Genomic DNA, 20,016 nt, shown 5'->3' on the forward strand with positions numbered 1-20,016 from the left:
GTTCTTTAGAATGAGATTAGTGCTAATGTACTGCATGATAGGGAACACAAGAAAGAAAATATTTTTGGCCCTCTTAAATAATAGCCTTTATTGAACCAGAGTTATTGTCCCCTAAAATATCAAGCAAGAACTGCAAAAAGGATGTAAAGAAGAGCTGTCTGGAAGAAATGTGATTAGAAAAGGGGAATAAGAGTCCAATTGCTTTTGACATCTATCATTTCACATATCTTGGGCATTTTTACTGTTATTCTTTTTCTGTATCTTAAGGGTTTGTCTGCTGGACACTGCTGCATGGGTTTGGGTTTACTTTTTAAAAAGTCATTCAAGAATGTATGAAGGTATTTCCTAAAGTTCCAATGATAGTTTTGCTTTGTTACCTTTATAGCTCAGGTGGATTATACAGTTGCATTCAGTAAAAGAAGCTTCGAGTGTAGGAAAATGTGGAAATAGATATATTAAGAATAAAATATTTTGTTATTACTGCTTCTAGATATATTGAGAATAAAATATCTTGTTATTACTGCTTATACAACTCCTGTTTTACAAGCCATCATTTTTGCATTTCCCTTCAGTGCCAGTGCCCTTTGCAGGTAACCAACTACGGCATGCACAGGGAATTCACATGCTGAAAGGTGGGCTACTGCATAGGCTCCAGTCTTGACCATCTAATCTTTCAGCTACTGGAATAAAAAGAACTTTTTCATTCGGGTTACCTGAAATCTAGATTATGTGCACAGATCTAAATGGAGCAGAACAGAGGGAGGAGCGTAGGAGGGTTGCAGGGAATGTATGCCTTTCAACAGTGCCAGGGAGTGCATATATAGTGGTGCAACATGCTCAAACATATGGGCCTACATTTGGATGCATCTGTTTTGGGTGCCCAAGCTGAGAGACCTAGAGAGCTGAAACTTCAGCAGACCTTGGGAACTAGCCTCTGAAAATCAGGCCTTTTTACGCTGTCTCAACTTCTGCTTATAAAAGGAGACACTAATAGTCACCAGTCAGGTCTGAAAATATAGACTGGAAAATATTCTCCACTCTGGACTTAGAAAAACAAATGAGTGGAAAAGCAGAGATTAGAGTTCTAGGTTTTCTTTGAATCTGACCCAAAACCCGAAAAGAAATCCTTACTAACTGGAACAGCTGAATCTCAAAGGTTTAACCTGGCTTTAGTTTGTACACTGCAGAGGACTGTCCTTACATGGCAAGGGACGGATCTAGAGGAACCTTTGATGTTTTTCTTTGCTAGTTTTGATTACCTCTAACAAAACGTTCAAGATTAAAACTTTCTCCCTTGCAAGCCATTGCATACGTTCATCAAACCAGTGTATAAATCACAATAAAATTAACTAGAATACAATTCTAGAAAAAGATATGTACGATCCTAAGAGTATCTGTCTGGATACCTTACTACTACAGCCACATACAACGGCTCAAGTAATATAAAAGTGTTCTAGATTTTTCCTCAGTGATGTGTGTTCAATATAAATTAGTTTGCTATGAAAAATAAAATGACAGCTTTAGCTAGATTCAGGATTTCTTTTCCACAGACTCAGTTCTTTGATCAAAAACTACAGTAGATTGAAGTTTTGCTATTGTCAACATATTGTACATACACAGCATGTTTATTTTTGTGCACTTTTAATGTATTTAACCTTAATGTCTGCTTCTTTAAAGCAGAGAAACTGTGGCTCAGCATCTTGAATTGTCAAAGCAACCTATTGCATATTTCTTTTTATAGATGAAAAGAAGCGTCCAGATGATGAATGCTATTCACAAAGTGATTGCTGTGGCAGTCATATCATGTCTCAAAGTACACATGGCTGTGTAAATAGAAACTACTGAAACTTGTACTGACATGTAAAACTTTTTCCATGGCATATGAACCTTCGTGTCACCTAAGGAGATTCAGCTGGAGCTCTTACTAAAATGCAAGTGTTTTTATTTGCTTTTTAAATTTTTTTTTACTATCACTTTATTGAACGGGCCAAACCCGAGATATTCCTCTCTCCCATGAGACCCTCAAGTTTAACATTAGAAGAAGTTTTGTGACAGTCTAGTAAACCTTTAATGAGATTTCTTTTTGTGACAGACAGATGTAAATGTATCCCTCTAATCCTATCCTTTCAGGTCTTTGTCTGCAGATGAATGTTAATAATTAGTAGTTGCGTTCCTCCCCCCCGCTTCCTTCATAAAATTGTATTCTTCATAAATTCGTCTTTTTTTTTTGTTTTCTCAAAGTACCAGCAGCCCTGACAGCCTCCCTTTGTTCTTATGTTTATAAATAATTTATAATGTAGAAATATCTCTTCTTAGTCTTAAAAAATAAACTAATGGTTGAACATAACATACTGCCAGGAGCAGATCTACCACTAGCTTTAGAAAGAAAAAAAAAAGGAAAAAAAGCTTCATCCTTAACAAAGAGAGAAGGAAGGAACATCACATGGAAATCCACTTATCTGAGTGAATGCTGATTTTTGTTTGCAGATGCTAAATGCATCTGAGCTACCCTTATCTTATGCTCTGTCTCTGCTTCTTTTCCAGACTATGCACCTCAATTCACTCCATAAAAATGTAGCTTCTTTTAAATGTTCTGAACACACAAAGGGCTACGGCATGGACTAAGTTATCAGCATAAATGTGTTTATACTGGTGTAGGTGATTCCCTTGAGGAGTATACCAGGCCTTATACTGACACTTCGTTGACGATTGCTGTACATGTTGTAGACGTACTGCTAAAGAAAATCATGCATCTAGCCAAGACATTCAGTCTATCGTAAACTGCGTATGGACCAGCTGTTGGTGTTGGGATTCTTTCACAAGAATTCTGAATGCTGTACTGCAGTGGCAGATACTTTGTCACGAACAGTCGCATACGCAACCTCAAACTGCAAAGAACAAGCACTCAAATTAGAATTGAAGTACACTGAGTTTCCACACCTACTGAACACCGAGGAGTGATCCTGTTTCCAAATGTTTGGATGGCTCTTTATTATTGTTTTATGCAGTCACACCTGGAGCAGCATCCACATAAATGACTGGAATTATTGTTAATTAAGGTAAATACAACACAACTTGATATTACGCTGTCTAGCTAAGTTCTACAGAGAAATCTTTATTTTGCTGTAGGTTAGCATATGTCAAAGGAGATGGCTTAAAAGTCACTGTGTGATATACTGAAAATACATTCAGGTCTTTTTAAATAACAGTCCTAGCATACAATTTAGATAGGGATCTCGGCATTACCTCACATCAGCTGCTAGGATTTTTAAGCAAAGACGAGATACCATATTATCTCCTGTCTCAGAACGCTCCCTATAGCGATGACATTAGTGAGTCAATGGCTTACTACTAAACTGCTACATGGCAGCATCCCTGTAGGCAGGGTAACTCCAATGAAAACTCCATAATTACACACAAGCAAGTAATTTGGGTGCTACTTTGTTTTACAGGAAGTGAGTGTAGCTCTATTTTAACATACTTTATTTTAAATTCCCCACCAGGCGCTAATCTGAGTGTCCTTTGCAGGCGACATACAATATTCACCTACTCTTCAAGCATATATTATCACAAGTAACTATGATTGAATCAACAGCACTATGTAATTTAGGGATAGGAAGTGAGTGGAAAAAGAATACCTTACCCAAGGTCCATATACAGTAGAAGATGGGGAATTTAGGCAGATACGCAATATAGATGTAGGAATAGTTTTGACCTGCAGGGCTCAGCTTTGGATCTAGTAACTTAAGGGAGGGTTGGAGCCAAGATTTTAGTTTGAGTTTGCAAGAACCAGGCCAGCTGCCCTTTGTAAATTATTCCTTCTTGCTTTTGGCTGGTTTCTGACTTTGGAGGGTGGAATGAGTTTTGGCCAGAAATTACACTCATGCAAAATCTTTTGAAATAACTGGTTAAGGAGCTTTCTCAATAAAAGAAGATGTCACTCCTAGCAGCTCAGGGATGAATCTGCTTGCACAAAAACAGCTTGGAAAGAGTGAGTTTAAATCTCTGTCAGGTGTCCAAAATCAATCTGAACCCCCTTTTTAGGAGTTTGATCTTCTAATCCTCTACCTTTTCTCATCCCTTGCCTTTAACACCACATAACAGGATTCTGAGCTTCCGTTAAAATACATTTTGTGATAGTCTGTAAATCTCTGCTGAGATTGCTGCTGCCTTCAGATCTTACAGGGTGTGATGCGAGGATTCAATGTTTTTCAGGAACTGTACATTCAGAACGGAATCTTGCTTGAAAATCCCTGGGTGCACACGTTGTAAAGAAAGCAGGAAGACAGACCTAAAATAGAGCACGCATCAAGACCAGAATTTCATCCAAAGGTAGCACGCTTGTGAGGAGACATTTGAAAGCTCAGTGCAATCTTTTAAAGGAAACCTTTCAGGTTCCTGAGGGCTGCTCAGGATCAAGAGAGAAACTAGTGTCATGGGAAGGGAGGATGAGGCTGAAGGGAACGAAACATTTGATTGGAAAGAAGAGGAAAACAGAGAAGCAGGGAGGAGTATGAGACAGGTATAAAAGCATCTCAGACAACCATTTGACAATGGTACCTTCATATTTTCAATGCTGTGATGTTAGCTCCGAAGTTAACCCTTAAATGCTTTTGCATTTATCTGAAAGCGATCTTCAACCTATCGCATCAGCTTGGTGAAATGTCTGTCTAATGATGCTGACACATTACTTTTCAAATTTTCACTGAACATCTTTCATGACTATATAAAACGTTGTAGTTACAACACTACTTTCTCTTGGTTAAATTACTCCCCTGTTCTGCTGTGTTATACAGGTAAAAACATTTCCAAATGCATTCATAACCTCTGTTCTGTTCCACTCCAAACTTTAGCTTGAATAAATACCCTGAAACCCTAATGCTTGGAAAAGAGATCAGGACCCAAACATGTATCCAGATCTCTTATTTTTGGTCAGATTATAAAATGGACTAATCAAAACTTCAGCTGTAACATGCCTGATTTTTGTTGGTTTCAATACCTTGATTAAAAATTTTTCAACTGAGACCCTTTGCTGCCTATAACAATGTATCTTTATAGCACAGAAACTGTTTGGCTCCCTGGTGTTATTAAGAAAATACAGTATACAAGAGCCTTAAGCTTTAAACCATACAGCATGATTATTATGATAGCAGGAGGTGTCAGGTGGAGACAAAGACACACGGTTAGAATTGATTTGAGGTGCGTCATCAGAAAATAAGGGTGATGTGATCACAGTACTTATAGCATATGCAGCAGCTGTACAATTCTACATGGCAGGTTCCATCATACCCTTCACATGAAAAAAAAAAAGAAAAGATTCTGAGTAAATGATGGTTGAATACAGAATAAATTGTAGTGTATGACAAGACACTTTCTTTTTTGTTTAATATATAAATCAGGAGCACTTATGAATTGATATTCATTAAAATAATGTATTTGCTTTCTTTCGACAGTTATGTCAGCCTCATTAAAAACTGAGTGCTAAATCTTCATTAGATTTTTCAATATTAAAATACTTCCATGAAATATAAATTAACATTTAACTTGTTGCTGGTCATAGTAAGAAAAGGAGGGGGGAAAAACCATTGGGATGAAATCCTGACCCAGTTAAATCAATAAGACTTTTGTTTCTGAATTCAGTGGGGCCAAATAATTCCCTCCCTGTTGGCAACGAGAGGCAATAGCTTTAAATCTGATGTAGAAGCAGGTCTCCTCAGGAAGTATTCTGTTTCAGTCTATATTCCTGACTCGCATGATGATGGTTAAAATTTTCAAAGTATCCTTGGAGACATAGGGGCAACCTATGTCTCAATGAGAGTAAAAAAGTTTAGATTCCTGGGTAGCTTCGGTGTTTTAGGAAACCTTACGGAGTGCCTTGAATTTGGACAATTCTGCCTCATGAAAAGACACAGTGGCATTGTGTCTAGAATGATGCGAAATCTACTTTTCAGTAGATGAAACCTGCAAAGCAAGCAAGTAGTTCATATGTGCACGCTGTAATTTATATCAGACAGCAGACTGCCACTGTTGTGCATCTGGAGAGACGTACCCTGTCTGATGAACACCACAGAGCACCGAGCAGCGAGAGAGGGTGTCTCAGAGCTCCATGTCGTGAAGCTTCCCAGGTCTCAGCTCACTATGCAGCTTGTGCAAGATTTCCCAGCGGACGTGAAGTTTAGGAAGACGGATAGATCAGGAGGGGAGAGAAGCTGAGCAGCTGCAGTCCAGTTGAAGGAAACTACCACAATGTGCATATTCAGTCATAGCTGTGCTCAGTGACCCCCTTCCTTCTGCGATAGCTGCAGTCTTGAATCAGAGCAAGCCTACCTGGAACGGGTGGAAAACTAACTGAAAACCCTTTGAAATGGCCTAGCTGCCTTTCAGATGTATTGTGTTCGCTGAAGGAGCTTGTAAGCTGTTTGCGTTTCAAAAAGAAAGGCGATCTTATAATTACGCTTTATCTGACTGTAGCTTGTTTGCAACTGGGACCAGCTGCTGCTCTCCTCCCTGGGCTTCTGCAGCGCCAAGCCACAAGGTGGTGGTATGGCGTCACTTTTTTTTAAACAACAACAAAAAGAGGTTTTGTTTAATGAGCTTGAACTCACAAGCCTGCTCATCTAGTGAACTGTGACTTTTCAAATACCAACCTATTAATGTCAAAGGCAATACTGAAGGGAACAGTTCTGTTTGATTTAAAAAATACAGACAATGTGAAGTCCACTATGCTCTAATATCTATCACCTATGGGGCTCCATTCATGCCTAATGCTTTATTCAAGCTAAGACCTAGTTTTTATATATCAGATTAATACATATCTACAGCTTTGCACCTTTCTATTTTGATTTTTTTATTATCAGGGCTCACCGGGGCCATTTTCATTCCCTTACTATAGCATCTGCAAGCAGGTGGATTAGAGATAACTCTCATTGTGCTTTGTTTTCTCCTGACACTGTCATTAATCATTCCTTAAGCCACACTTCAACTTATAGTAATCAGGACTGGCTGTTCCCGAGCTGCACAAGAATTGCCTTTCACAATGTAATGTGAAATTGGAAGCGAATGGCTGAAGCCAGACGCTTCTTCTGCATTCCCCATCTATCTCATCATTTAGGTATTTATCCATCTCAGGCTTGTACAGGGAGCATCTCTCTCCTTCCCATGAGGACACAGATTGCAACAGAGGATCAGATTTGTTACCCAGGCTTTGGGCTTTGATTGTCCTCTTATAAGTTCGGGATTAAACTGAAATTTCCCACAGGGCTATGCAGGATTTGCTAGCATTTAACTGTTTAACCTGGCTGTTTGTGAATGAGAATCCTGTGGTCAACTATTCCATAGAGAATATTATGGTAAGCCAGCTCTGAATGGCAGACATTTCGGTAAATTCCTGTAAAGACTGCTACAGTTGATTCCAATTAAGTTCATACCTGATAACAATTGTTTTCTTGTACATGATGAACGGTAATCTTATGATAAAAAACAATTGTCTAGTCTCTTGTGAAATACTCATGTCAGCTGCAGAATAAATGCAGACCTTCAAAAAGTTGCAGTTGTCTGTTTATGCTTTTAGAATCACCGTGCATTAATTTGTCTTGAACTAGGTCATATCTCTCACTATGTAGAAGAGCTGTATTCCCTTCTATCTTACCCAGTTTTAGTAATAAGTATAAGCTAATAATATCTGTAGTAGCATGGCAGTGGAATGGACAAACACTTTAAACAAACCGCACTTGATGTATTAATAAAGACAAATTGATGGTTCTGGAAAGCATGCTGTTAAATATGTAGCCAAAACAGATGTATTTTTCCTGGCATTTGATGTGATTCTTGCACAAAGGAAAGTACCTATAATGTGCTATTCTCTACGAAACTGAAAGCAGGGGGGAAAATTTTCAGTCCACATTATCTATCTTTTAGTCTTAGCTTTAGAGCCATTTAAGGAAAAAGATTTTAAAACAAGTCAAGATCATTTTGTTATCTAGTTTAAAAAGACTGTATGCTCAACCACTGTATATATATTCTATTTAATGTGGATGTGTTTTTAAAATGCCTAGGAGGATAGTGCTCATTTCATGTGCTTCTCCAAGAGAGACATAACACCCAAGCAACTGAAGTACATAATTTAACAAAACATTTTAGCTTGCAGTGAAATCAGTTCCCTTGGAGGGAATGGACTGAATCATTAAACTCAATTTTAACCCCACTCCCTGAGAAATTTTTACATCTTATTCAAAAGTTGGCTTTTCATTTTCTTCTTTGTTGGCTAAAAATGTGCTGAATTTCCAAAATAAGCTTTCATGGGATTTAGTTTAGGGAAAAAAAAAATCAGAAAGATTTTTATTTATCCTTTTAAAAATAAAGAATCCCAGAGACCTCAAGGGAAAGGCTTACAGATATTATCAATTACAAATCTATAAATTCTAATGCAGACTGGAATTAACAAATATGAAACCCAAATATATTCATTTTATTGTTCACTGTTCAACTATTCTGCATTACAAACCTGTAGTTATGACATTGATCTTGTGCTAACCAGTGTCTCAGTGGAAAGGAACAGTGTTTGGTTGTATAACGGTACCTGTGAAAGCCTCACTGGCTGAGTGCAAATTATTAAATATCTTTACCATCGTATAGTGTTTCTCTGATAGCATTAAATGATTACTGAAAAGGCATAAGCAATCCTTTCTATTTATTTGAAATATCCTCTAGATTCACATGAGTAATTTTCAGCTGTGTATAATGCTCCCAAAGTAACCTCTTCATTTCCATTGTTTTAGTGTGAAATCATTTCCTCGGGAGATAATTAGAGTTGCTCCATTTATTACATTAAATGATTAGCATGCACTTGAAATGATTCAGTATATTTTCCTTTATTGCTGATGACTCTTAAATATGGGCCTACATTTTTAATGGATAAATTAAGATTATCTTGACATTTTGTGGCTGCCTCAGCAGCAAAACAAGAGAGACTTTCTTTTCCAAATACATACACAGGTGTGCGTTGAACAATGCAGGTTAGCTGAAGGGCTCCTGTTCACCTGAATATCCCACCTGGTTCAGCTTAAAGACCAGTAACCATGTTTGAAGGTAAAATGGGGGTTTAAATGTACCAAAACTGGTATTGCTTTTGTTGCATGTGTAGTTAGTAACTATTCCTAAGTGTCATGGGATCAGAATCCCAGCATCTCAGCTGAAGCGTCTACTTCCTCTGAACAACCAGCATCTTCTTCCAAATGTATATGAAATTATTTCTTACAGTGAAAATTAAAGGGCTCCATTTTCCCAAGACCATGCCATGTCATTCCCAAAAGAACACCAAGAAGATATTTAACTGGATTTGAAAGCTTGGTCCATTGGAGTTAAATAACTTACAGCACTCGAACTACATTAGTGGATATGAAACTGATATAATTATTAAAGGATACATTCCCTTGTGATGTGGTACATTCACCTGTCCCCCATTTCTCAAATTTCACTATGGCCCCAAGAATTCTTGCGCATCCAGTCAATTTAAATTCAAGCATTTTTTGTATTTAGTATCTTTAAAATGTAATTTACTCGAGATTTTAATGGTAATGAATCTTCTTATTCTCTCAGCAAGCTTTTATTTGAGTATTTACTCAATAAATACTCAAATTTGAGTATTTTGAAGAGGATAGCTACTGGTTATGTGAGCCCAGAGAATGCATCTCATGTTTTATCTGGAAAGCCAGTTTGTTTGTGGTTTCAGGGAGGAAATTCATACATAGTTGAAAGAATATGCAAACCATGACTGTATAGAATATGAAAGAGAAGACATAACACAAAATTTTAAAAACCCCAGTATTATAAACACTTTCATAAGTGTGTAATGCAGTATTAAAAAACACTTTCATAAAACTGTATCTTAGATCAGAAAATAATATTCTAAATGAAGTGCCCATTACTAGAAAGAGACAATGTATATTTTTTGCCTTACTCACTAATAAAGCATACAAAACAATTCTTTCTACTGGCCTATTTTCCATCCAAAAACCACTTCAGATATTTCTGGCGTTTAGAACAAATTACTCTAAGTAAAAGAAATATTTCTCCATCAATTCATAAGCATTGGTCACGTTGCATGAACAGGAAGCAGCCATGTATTTGGGATACTAGGTCTCACCAAACCCAATAAACTGTACCCTAATATGCAATGTTGCTGTAATTTCATGTAGTACTGCTACACGGAAACAGCAACGGCACGGATGGTTTCGTAACACCACTCCATATGTTTGGAAACAAACGTATTTCCTCATTTTGTTTCTTGGCTGATCCCCACTTAAGCCGGATCCTTACCTGTGTCTAAGCAGCACCCTTGACCACAGTGTGGTCATACGGGACAGATTTCCTAAATTTAACTTTAAAAATCTAAGAAAATACTTAATTTGGTTGTTCCTTGGACAAAGGCAAGAGGAGTGTGGATACCAGCTAGAATTAAGCCCAAACAGAGAACAGACCCATGTTCCTAAATGACAATTGAGCAAACCCAGCCCCATTCAGCCAAACTCTTACAGCACGAGTGTGTCCCACCAGTAAAAAGCTCCAGACGTAAACAGGAGGTTTGATGAACTGGGACTCAGAGATTGCTTATGCTCTTATTAAAGTCATAAATGTGACCTTCTTTCTGCTTCAGTGATACTGGATCAGGACCATCATAACTAGAGATGAAAGCCTGCTCACCTTATTAACAGCAAGTAATCCCATTTACTAGCCCCAGGACTAGTGTATGATGTAGGCACGTTTAACCTTAAAAACTTACTTGAGCAATATAAAAGCACACCATTAAATAATAGCACTACTATAGGCATACTATACAAAAAGTGCCATAACGTTGTTCGTATGACAGGCATTTTCAGTACAAGAATGCTGAAATTCTACACTCATGTCATTAAAACATAAATGACACACTACCAAAAGATGGAGATACTAATGTATGGTGGTTAAAACTACGCTTCTTTCTAAGTTTTAGAGTATTTTTAATAGCTTCAAAGCATATTTTTAATAGATAAAGTTATAACAATACCAACAGTAGTGGCGTGAAAGGTTACAATGGATGAACATCATCTCTCAAACATTTATTCCATTTAAGTAAAAATACCTGATAGAGAGCATTTCTATTATTCACAAGAAATCATGCAATATAATGGTTCCTAGCACTCCTTTTGTAATAGCTTATTTAAATACTTGGGGCTGCAATTCAGATTCCCACTTTGTTCAGACTTCACAGAAATACTTCTTACAATTGATCACATTTTTATTCTTTATTGTATTCTAAATAGCCTCTGATTTTTCAGAACCCAAGACTAAAAATTAAGTTCGCAGAAGTGAAAAGTACAGTCTTGAAAAAAACCCTATACACTTTTCACAACTGAGGAACAGCAACTACAAAATTGAACAAAAAATCTACACTATGAATCATTTTGTTTACAGAACCGCTTTAAGGAATTATTCCTGAAGTCTAAATGGAGCTTGATGGGGCTTTTCTAAACCCCTAAAATCTGAAATGACCTGAAGGTATAAAGAACGCTTGACTTCGGATTTCTTTTATTTGTAACATTTTCTTCAGTGCTTCCAGCTCAGACTACAGTAGCTTACACAAAATTAAGAAACCCAGTCTGATAAGGAGTTATTAAAATTCTATTCATCGTCTTAAGTTTATTTATTGTCAAAAAAGGAATTTAAATGAGGAAGTAGGAATAGATCTTATTTATGATGAGGTTTGATATCAATGGTTGATAGATGCTATGTTTCCAGCTTTTCTCAAATTATTTAAGAACTTTTTCTGTATTTATTATGAGACCAGGGTAATCTCTCAGTTGATGTAAAACAGTACAAAGTCAACAGAGCTGTTGACTTACATCAGTTGAGGAAAAAGCCCTTTTTTTCAGAATAAAATGGCAATAGTTATTTTTATTTCAGAAGAAGTGAACTTTTATCTAAAGAGCAAATAGAAATGATAATGTATAAACAAAGAAGCAAAAGTATATTTGAATTAAATCCCTGTCAATTGACATTCAAACAGTAAGACAGTGGAAGATATGACTGGACTTAAGTTAGATGTGCTGTCTTTTCTCCACCACATTTTGCCATGGTAAAATGGCATACTTAGGTAGAATTACTTACTTATTTTAAGAAAAAACCTAAAATAACTAAAATAAACATCACTGTGCTACGATGACCGACTATTAATAGATTCAGTACTGAAATAAACCACTGAATTATATAAATTCATACTTTTTTTTTTCACAAAGCTTGTTATTTACCTGAGTATAAGGACCTTTGGAGCATTACAATGAGCAAATGAGGGCCTACACAATTTTTAAGGTATGTATTAGCTAAATGATAAACAGAAGCAGCTGTCTCAGGGGCATATAAGCTCTCTAATCTCAAAAAATGCCTCATCTCCTAACTTCCAGCTCATTCCAAAATGGTTTAATATGATAAACTTCATACGGCAGAAGTATTAGACTACAGCATGGGAGTCTTAGAGCAGTCAACAGTGCTCTTTTTAGTATCATTCCCATTTGCATTTTAAATAACCAAATGGTTTTCAGGCATTTAATAGAAAAACATTTTTTTAAATGAATACCAAGAGACATTTGTAAATAGCAGCACAAATTGCTCCTGGGCTATAAACCTGAGTGCCAAGTTTCACTCCAGTATGAATACAGACAAGTGTTAAAAGTCTGAAAAATGGATTCCTTAATGGATATACTGGCAGACCTGTAAGTGTAATAGAGCTAGCATGTGCCACTTTAATAAAGTTATCATATTTCATCTCCTAGATTACACATAGCTTTTCTATTCTAAATAAAAAGATTAGAACTAGAAATATTTTCCCTGCATATCATATTTAAAAATGTACAAGGGAATGGCATCCAACAATTTGTAAGCATTGAAATTATTTCTTTGAAAACAATAAAAAGTAATCCCTAAAGATATGGTAAATATACAGTTCCTTTATTGAACAAACAAAAATAGATTATGCATTGCTTTTTCAAAATCAAATACATCTGCTTTGACGGAGGCAAGGAGACACATCTGGGGGCTTGAATCTTACCACAGTCTCTGTGACTCTCTATATTGTCAGTGCATCAGTAACCTTGTATTTAACCAGATTATTTACAGTCAGACCCTTATAAGATCACACCCGTTGCTGCTGGTGTGAGGGAGGGAAGGAGACCTCTGAAATTGAATACAAATGTGATATTTATTGTTACATTTATTAGGCTATAACCGTATATCAAATGTGCTAAATTCACAGAGATAAAATAATACAATCACATCAAGGCTGAAAATTTAATACTAAACAGGGACCCACAAGTTCCCTTCCATCCCAGCTTGCTTTGTAGCTCATCTGAACAAACACTCTGCCCTGGAATTCACTGGACGTTTCCTGTGTGCTTGTTATTAAATGTAAGGGCTATTTCCTTCTGAAAGTTCTGTTAGCTGCATGTAAACCTACTTGTACACCTAATTTGTAAAACAAAACATCCGTTAGATGACTTTGCTTGCTTTTGCCAGAAAAAAAACCAAACTAAAAGCTCTCCATAGATATATGAGTTTCACAGTAGGAGGGCGGCAGGTCTAAGCATTGCTATTAATATGAAAATGCAGATTGGTCTTTGGAAGAATTTTGACGGTGGGGTAAATTAGTTTAGACTTCACCTGACTATATTATCCCCAGTTGCTATGCTAAAAATGCAGCTAGAATGTAATGCATATTGGCAGTGTCAGACTTGAGATCCTGACACTGGTGTGGTCTGGGTGTTTAGGCTTTTCTTTTCACAAGCACTACTTTCAGCGTGAGAGAAAGGGTTCAAGAAGTCACTGAATCTATAGATCCATTTTAGTAGAAAACAGGACAATGTGTTTGGGAGGTGGAGCACAAGTTCTCTAGATTACACCATATTTCCTTTTGGTTAACCAAATAACAGCAAGCTCCAACTAGAGACACAGCCTTCAGCTTGTGCCTTGCTTTCTTAGACTGAAAAAAAACAATCCACTTCAGTGTATATGTTTTCTAATATACTTTAACTACTTCTTCTGTATATACCCATATAACATGATTATGTTTCTGTCAAGACCTAAGTGGTGTGGATCGACAGCTATAGTAACCCGCTAGAACAAAACTAACTAAGCTAAATTCACCCCCATGTCACTCATTGATGCCAGTGGGTGAAACAGGCCCTTGTGACTGACAAATATAGCAGGCATATTCCACACTCCATTAAAAATAACAAATAAAGATAAAGGTGGATAGGAAACAAAAGGCTTAGCTTGTTTTTGAATGCCTTTCTTACCTTCCCTAAGGAAGATCTTAAAAACATAAAGTTGGATGCAAGAGAAGTATTCATTAATATATTGGAGTGATTTTCAAATGCTCAGGGGAAGGTCTGGTTCTTCCTTCTTTTGAATTGATGTAGATTTGAATGGCTTCCTTCAGTGGCAGTGGAATTACACCAGCTTTACGCTCATGTAACAGGCAGCAGAATTTAACGCTTGGTGTACAGGATTGAAGTTTATCCTGAATGGGAAAGTAAGGCTGCTGTTCTTTCCAATAGCACAACTCAAATTAATTTATAGCAACATTTTTTTTTTTAAAGAGTGGCAGTAGCTGAGTCTTGAGCTTTATGAGTAAATTAACTACTTACATGGGACAAAAAGAAAGATAAGCAACAACAGCACAGAACTAGATGATTCCTCTTAGAGAAGAGAGATTGTGGTTGCTTTTTCTGACAGCTGTGATTGCAGAATCTGTAAAATGATTTTGATATAGATTTTAGGGATTTTTCTCCCAATTATCTTTCTTTATAAAGAATACTTTCATAATACTTAAAAGTGGTATCCTTTATTACAACTCTTATTACAGTAAAATCGACGGAAGCCTGAGTGGTGGGTGTATTGTTGTGACACTTAAACTATTTGTAAATATTGCTCAGAGCTTTCTTAGCATATTTTAGCAAGGCAACATTACAGCAAAGTATAATTTATCACACATGATATATGCTGTATGCTTCAAAGACAATCATACTGGAAAAGAGACTCATGAAAAAGAAGCCATGAGTGTGTCTCGCTTTCCAGTAAAAGCATTTTTTCAGTCTCTAGGTTTGGAGGACAACTCTGCGATCACAAACCCACAGTGGTGGGTAGGAGGCCATTTTTGCTTTGCTCTCAGTGCCCAGTACTAAACAGCCAGTGCCTTGGTTGACGAGATTTCTCTTGGTTCTGCAGCTTACCCTTCCTTCTTCTTACACTTTATACTCAAGCAAGCTCCTCTGATCGCAAGATTGGAGCCACACCACCAGCACGCTTTCATTACCTTCTCATCCCAGATATGAAAAGAATGCATTGTTTTACAGTAATATTACATTCAGCGAGGGCTTTGTTTAGACTCATTTAAAATTCTTCTAAGAGACCACGTAAGAGGAGCTTTAAAAATATAAGGAAAAACTCAGTGAACAACCTACCAGTCTGTATCAACTAGCTTGTAAAAAAGAATGTAACCCCTCCCTCCCTACACTTTCTGAAAAATAAAATGTTCTAGCTGTCAGCTCTAATGCTGGTAAACAACAACAAAAATATTTATACTGTCCCTGCTCTCTTTTATAATCATCTCCAATTTACAGTTTATGAAAGACGTTTTACACATTTTACGTTTAACAGCATGATCGTAGAGTGATCTGTACTTAATAGCAAACAGGGAGTTTGACCACTAGCTGACTGTTCAGTAAAACCTTAACTGCTATAGCAAGTAATCCCCAGACATTGATCATATATCACGTATAATGAAGCCTTTATATTCTTATTACAGTAATAAAGGATGATTTTGCGAAGTCGACTGCCAAAGTAGGTGGGCCACACCACAGGTAAAAGTTACATGTTTCCATTGACATCATGCTGGTGAGGAATATACATTGTGAATCTAGCTCTCAAACCCCATACATTTTGAGGGTGTTCCAAAAGTTGATCCAATCTGGACTTCCTTAATTGCCCATTACTGGGCAAGGAATGAATCTAAACATCTAAGTATCTATCTATATATAAACCCCCCTATTTAAAGTCCATGCATGTGTATTTTTTGCCTTTTAGTTTCTAGGTTTCAGTTTAGATTTCCTTCAACAAAATTTCTACTATGGTCTATACCATAATTTTGGGGGGGAGGTCAATTTTTGGGCTACTTATTTCAAGCAAAATATCTGACTGGAATTATGGAGATTTTCACCGAAAGGTGGATTGGAAGATTTGACCCACTGTTAATAGGCTTTGTATTCTTGTCTTCTACTTTGGTAAATCTATGCCTTACTTTCTTTGTTTACCAAACACTTTGATTAACAGGGAAGAGAAAATTTTATTTTAGAAATAATAATGTGAATCTGCAGAAACGTTTAGGTTAGTGATTCTCAGGGGAAAAAACAGAAGCATCTGAAATCAGCGTAGAGATGCAAGCGGGTGAGAAGAATTTAGCTCAGCACATTATGATGTTAAATTAAGGCCATGCCTTGCTCTCCCTGAAGTCAATTAAGTTGTAATCTTTCATCATCGTATCATTTTACAATCACAGAACAGTTTGCATTTCTTCCTACCTTAAAAATAGATCTTGGATCATTACATTATATGGACACACTGCACAAGGTATTACAATCCCTTTTCCAAATAAAACCTTCCACTTTGACAGCGTTCCAGGTTCTGACAGGCACCACGCTACATACAGCAAATACAAAATAAAACCTGCGTTCAGAAGCTTGCATGTGCCTCGTACAGCATGTGTGTTAAATTAGGTGACAGTACAGAAGAGGATAACTGAAGCAACTACTCTACATGGGACCCCGATCCATATTCATTTTGGAGCAGTCAGCCCAGGGTGTCCTGGTAGGCTGCTACACTACATTTCAAAGTAGTGATCAATAAACGTTCTATAAATAAATAAACTACATATTTTTATTCTTGTTGAATATTCTAGTTGATTCCAGCAAATTAGTTACAGTGTGTGAAAACTCCCACCAGGAAAAGATGTTTAACTGGTTTTTTTTACTACAGTTTACTAAATCCGGACACGTTTCTCACACTGATGATTTACCAGAACTTCAATTTACCTCTGAATTTTATACATGCAAACCAAAAGGGACAGCAGGGTTCTACTTTTAGAATTTTAGCACCATTAAATACCAACTAAAATTACTACACTTGCAGAAAAGGAGGATAAAACCCTAGCAAACTCCCACTCCTAAATATTGCTATACAGTCAGAAAAGTAAATAAAAACACTTTAAAATGTGGAAGTGTTTCCAATTAAAAAATAATATTTACACTAGGAATGTAGTCACATTTTCTCTCCAGTGAAATAAGGAAACTTGAAGAGAGATCAGATATAGTACAAACATCCTTAAAACCCCCACCTACCTCAGGTAACATAGATTTCTACAAAACAAGTTAATGTTTTCCACACCTTAATATCTGTGATTCTGAGTGCAAAAGCTGTAAGTTGATAAATAAGAAACTCTAAAGATTTAATTTTATGAATTTTATTTTTATTTATGAATTTTAGTTTGATTTTTAAATGCATGAAAAGAACATTATTAACACGGGATGCATATTTTTATAAAGTACAAACGAAAACTGTGTGCTGTCTTAATTTTCAGCTTAAATTTACAGACATACTACATGGCAACAGTATTAAAGCAAAAAGGAGGGATACATTTTCCTATTCAATAAAAAGCCATGGAAGTTGCATGGGGTAGAGTCTCTAGGAAATCCACTCTTTCTTTGAAAAAATGTCATTGGTGAGATAGGAGATTGGCACCACAATGAGCAAAATATAGTGAGGGCTGATACGGACTGTCAGCTAGAATTTGGGTTAAGACACTGACTTTTGTCTTCCAAAGAAGACGGAAGATGCAAAAGTGCAAGTTTCCTCTCTCTGGTTAATGTGGTCTATACAAGTGAATAATGTATAAGAAGATGTTCCCTTGATAATGTCACAATTATTCATTGTACAGCCATAAACTCAAATATTCACATTAACAGCTAGGTATTATTTTTCTTCTCTGAAATTAAGTGAGTGGCATCAGTGGTCATAAATGAGAGCATTCATCAAAGGCGTAGGCCATGGCAGAGGATTAAGTGAATGCTGATGAAGTGTCCAGATTCCCATAACTTGGAATGGGCTGCATTCAGCATTCCTTTATTATCCATCTGCCACATAACAAAAAGTCTCATATATTTAATGCAGGTTTGCCCTCGGCCACGTAATAGGATTAGGAATAATTTCTACAAATTTACAAAAACAAATCACATGGGAAGGCTTAGAATTTGCTAATAATTTCTCCATAGCTGGGAGATCAAAGGGATGTAAGAGTCCAGAGCCAGGCGGTAGTTTGACCCTGGCCAAGCTTTTTTAATGAAAGGGTTAATCTTCTCAGAGGTGACCATAGAGGAGCAAATAGTGTGACCAAAGGCAGATTCAGGCCTCCAAAAATAGGAAGAAAATCGTCTGCGAAGTATGACAGCAAGAAAACATTTACAGAATAACAGTACATTTTCCGTCTGGAAAAATAAAATAAAACAGCAAACCACAATGAATTGTTTTTAAGCAAAGTGTGACTGGTGGGGCGAGGGAGGAGTGTCATGCTGAGGAGAAGTTTGCAGGGTGGACCAGAAATATTACTGTTTCTTTCTGAATAACAGAGAATAGGCTGAACGCCTTCAGTCTAAAAACACTCTCTGTTGTCCTTAGGTGAAAACTGTCTTCTCCAAACGTGTGTCAAAGCTTTGGTTGGTTGCTTGCTTGCTTTTGCCATATGCTTGTCCTTTTTTTTTCCCAGAGGAAATGCACTGCACACACACGCTGCTTCATAGGTGAGTTTTTGGGAGGACCTGAACAAGTTGCCCAGTGAAGCTTTTTCAGAAATGTCCTTGGCTTGCTGCAACTCATGGTTAAAAACTTTGGCTTCTTTATACTCTGAAGACAAAAGATAGGGGGGGAAAAAAAAGGACAGGAAATGAAGGTATTGGGGTGTGTGGGTGCATATGTGTGTATTTTTTGGTTTTTTCTCCCTTAGCAAACTAAGCCTGTCTAAAAAATTTCACCTTCCTGGATTTCCTTTCCCACTCAGTAAACTGCAAAGGAAGTGAGTTAACATCAGCTAGATATAGGTGACAGCTATTTTAATTTTGCATCATTAATTTTGCATCCAAAATGACATTTGGAAAGTATGGCACAATGGAGGGCTAGCTTTTTCAATTTAATAGAAATCATGTGATCATTCTCATTTTTGGTCCCTGACCTGTTGTAACAAGTCTGAACGCAATGCTCCATCTCTGTGGTTTTCTTTACCTACTGGGCTACCCATCAAATAGCAGATCAAACAGCCTGATTACAAGTAAATTAGTGAATAATTTATTACAGCTGCACAAAAGCCCATGCAGACATCTGAGCCTAAGTGAAGATATTATTTCTTGTGTTTCTCTTCTTGGAAGAGAATTTTAGGCCAAAAGTTTACTTCAGCCTCAAGATTAACTTCACATGAACCTATATGTCCCACCACACTCTTTCATTAAATAAGAAAGGAGGAGTAGTGATGACAGGGAAATAATGAAAAAATAATTCCCAGGAAAGAATGAAACATTTCCAGCCAGAGCATCTATGTTTGAACATGGGGCCTGACAAGTACTCAGCGTACAACAAAAAACCTGAAAGCTGAGTAGCTTTGAAAAGGGTCAGACTGATATCCCTGGGGAAAGAAAACTTCCGTACTGTGTTGCTTGCATCTTTCACACACAGAGACTCCTATCAAGATGGCTAGAAATGGAGGAAGCACTTTCAGGTATTATTAGACAGTCCAGCTCTTTCCAGTCCTGTGCCACAAGAAGATTTCCAAGAAGGATACCAATGAGTACCTAAAACTGGTATGAGTTCCGTGAAAAAGGAACATTTATTTGGCAGTGTAAATTGGACGGAGGTCACGAGATTTATTTCACACAGCTTACCAGGAAG

This window comes from Gymnogyps californianus, chromosome 5 (assembly GCF_018139145.2).
Source record: "Gymnogyps californianus isolate 813 chromosome 5, ASM1813914v2, whole genome shotgun sequence".
Classification (NCBI taxonomy): Eukaryota; Metazoa; Chordata; class Aves; order Accipitriformes; family Cathartidae; genus Gymnogyps; species Gymnogyps californianus.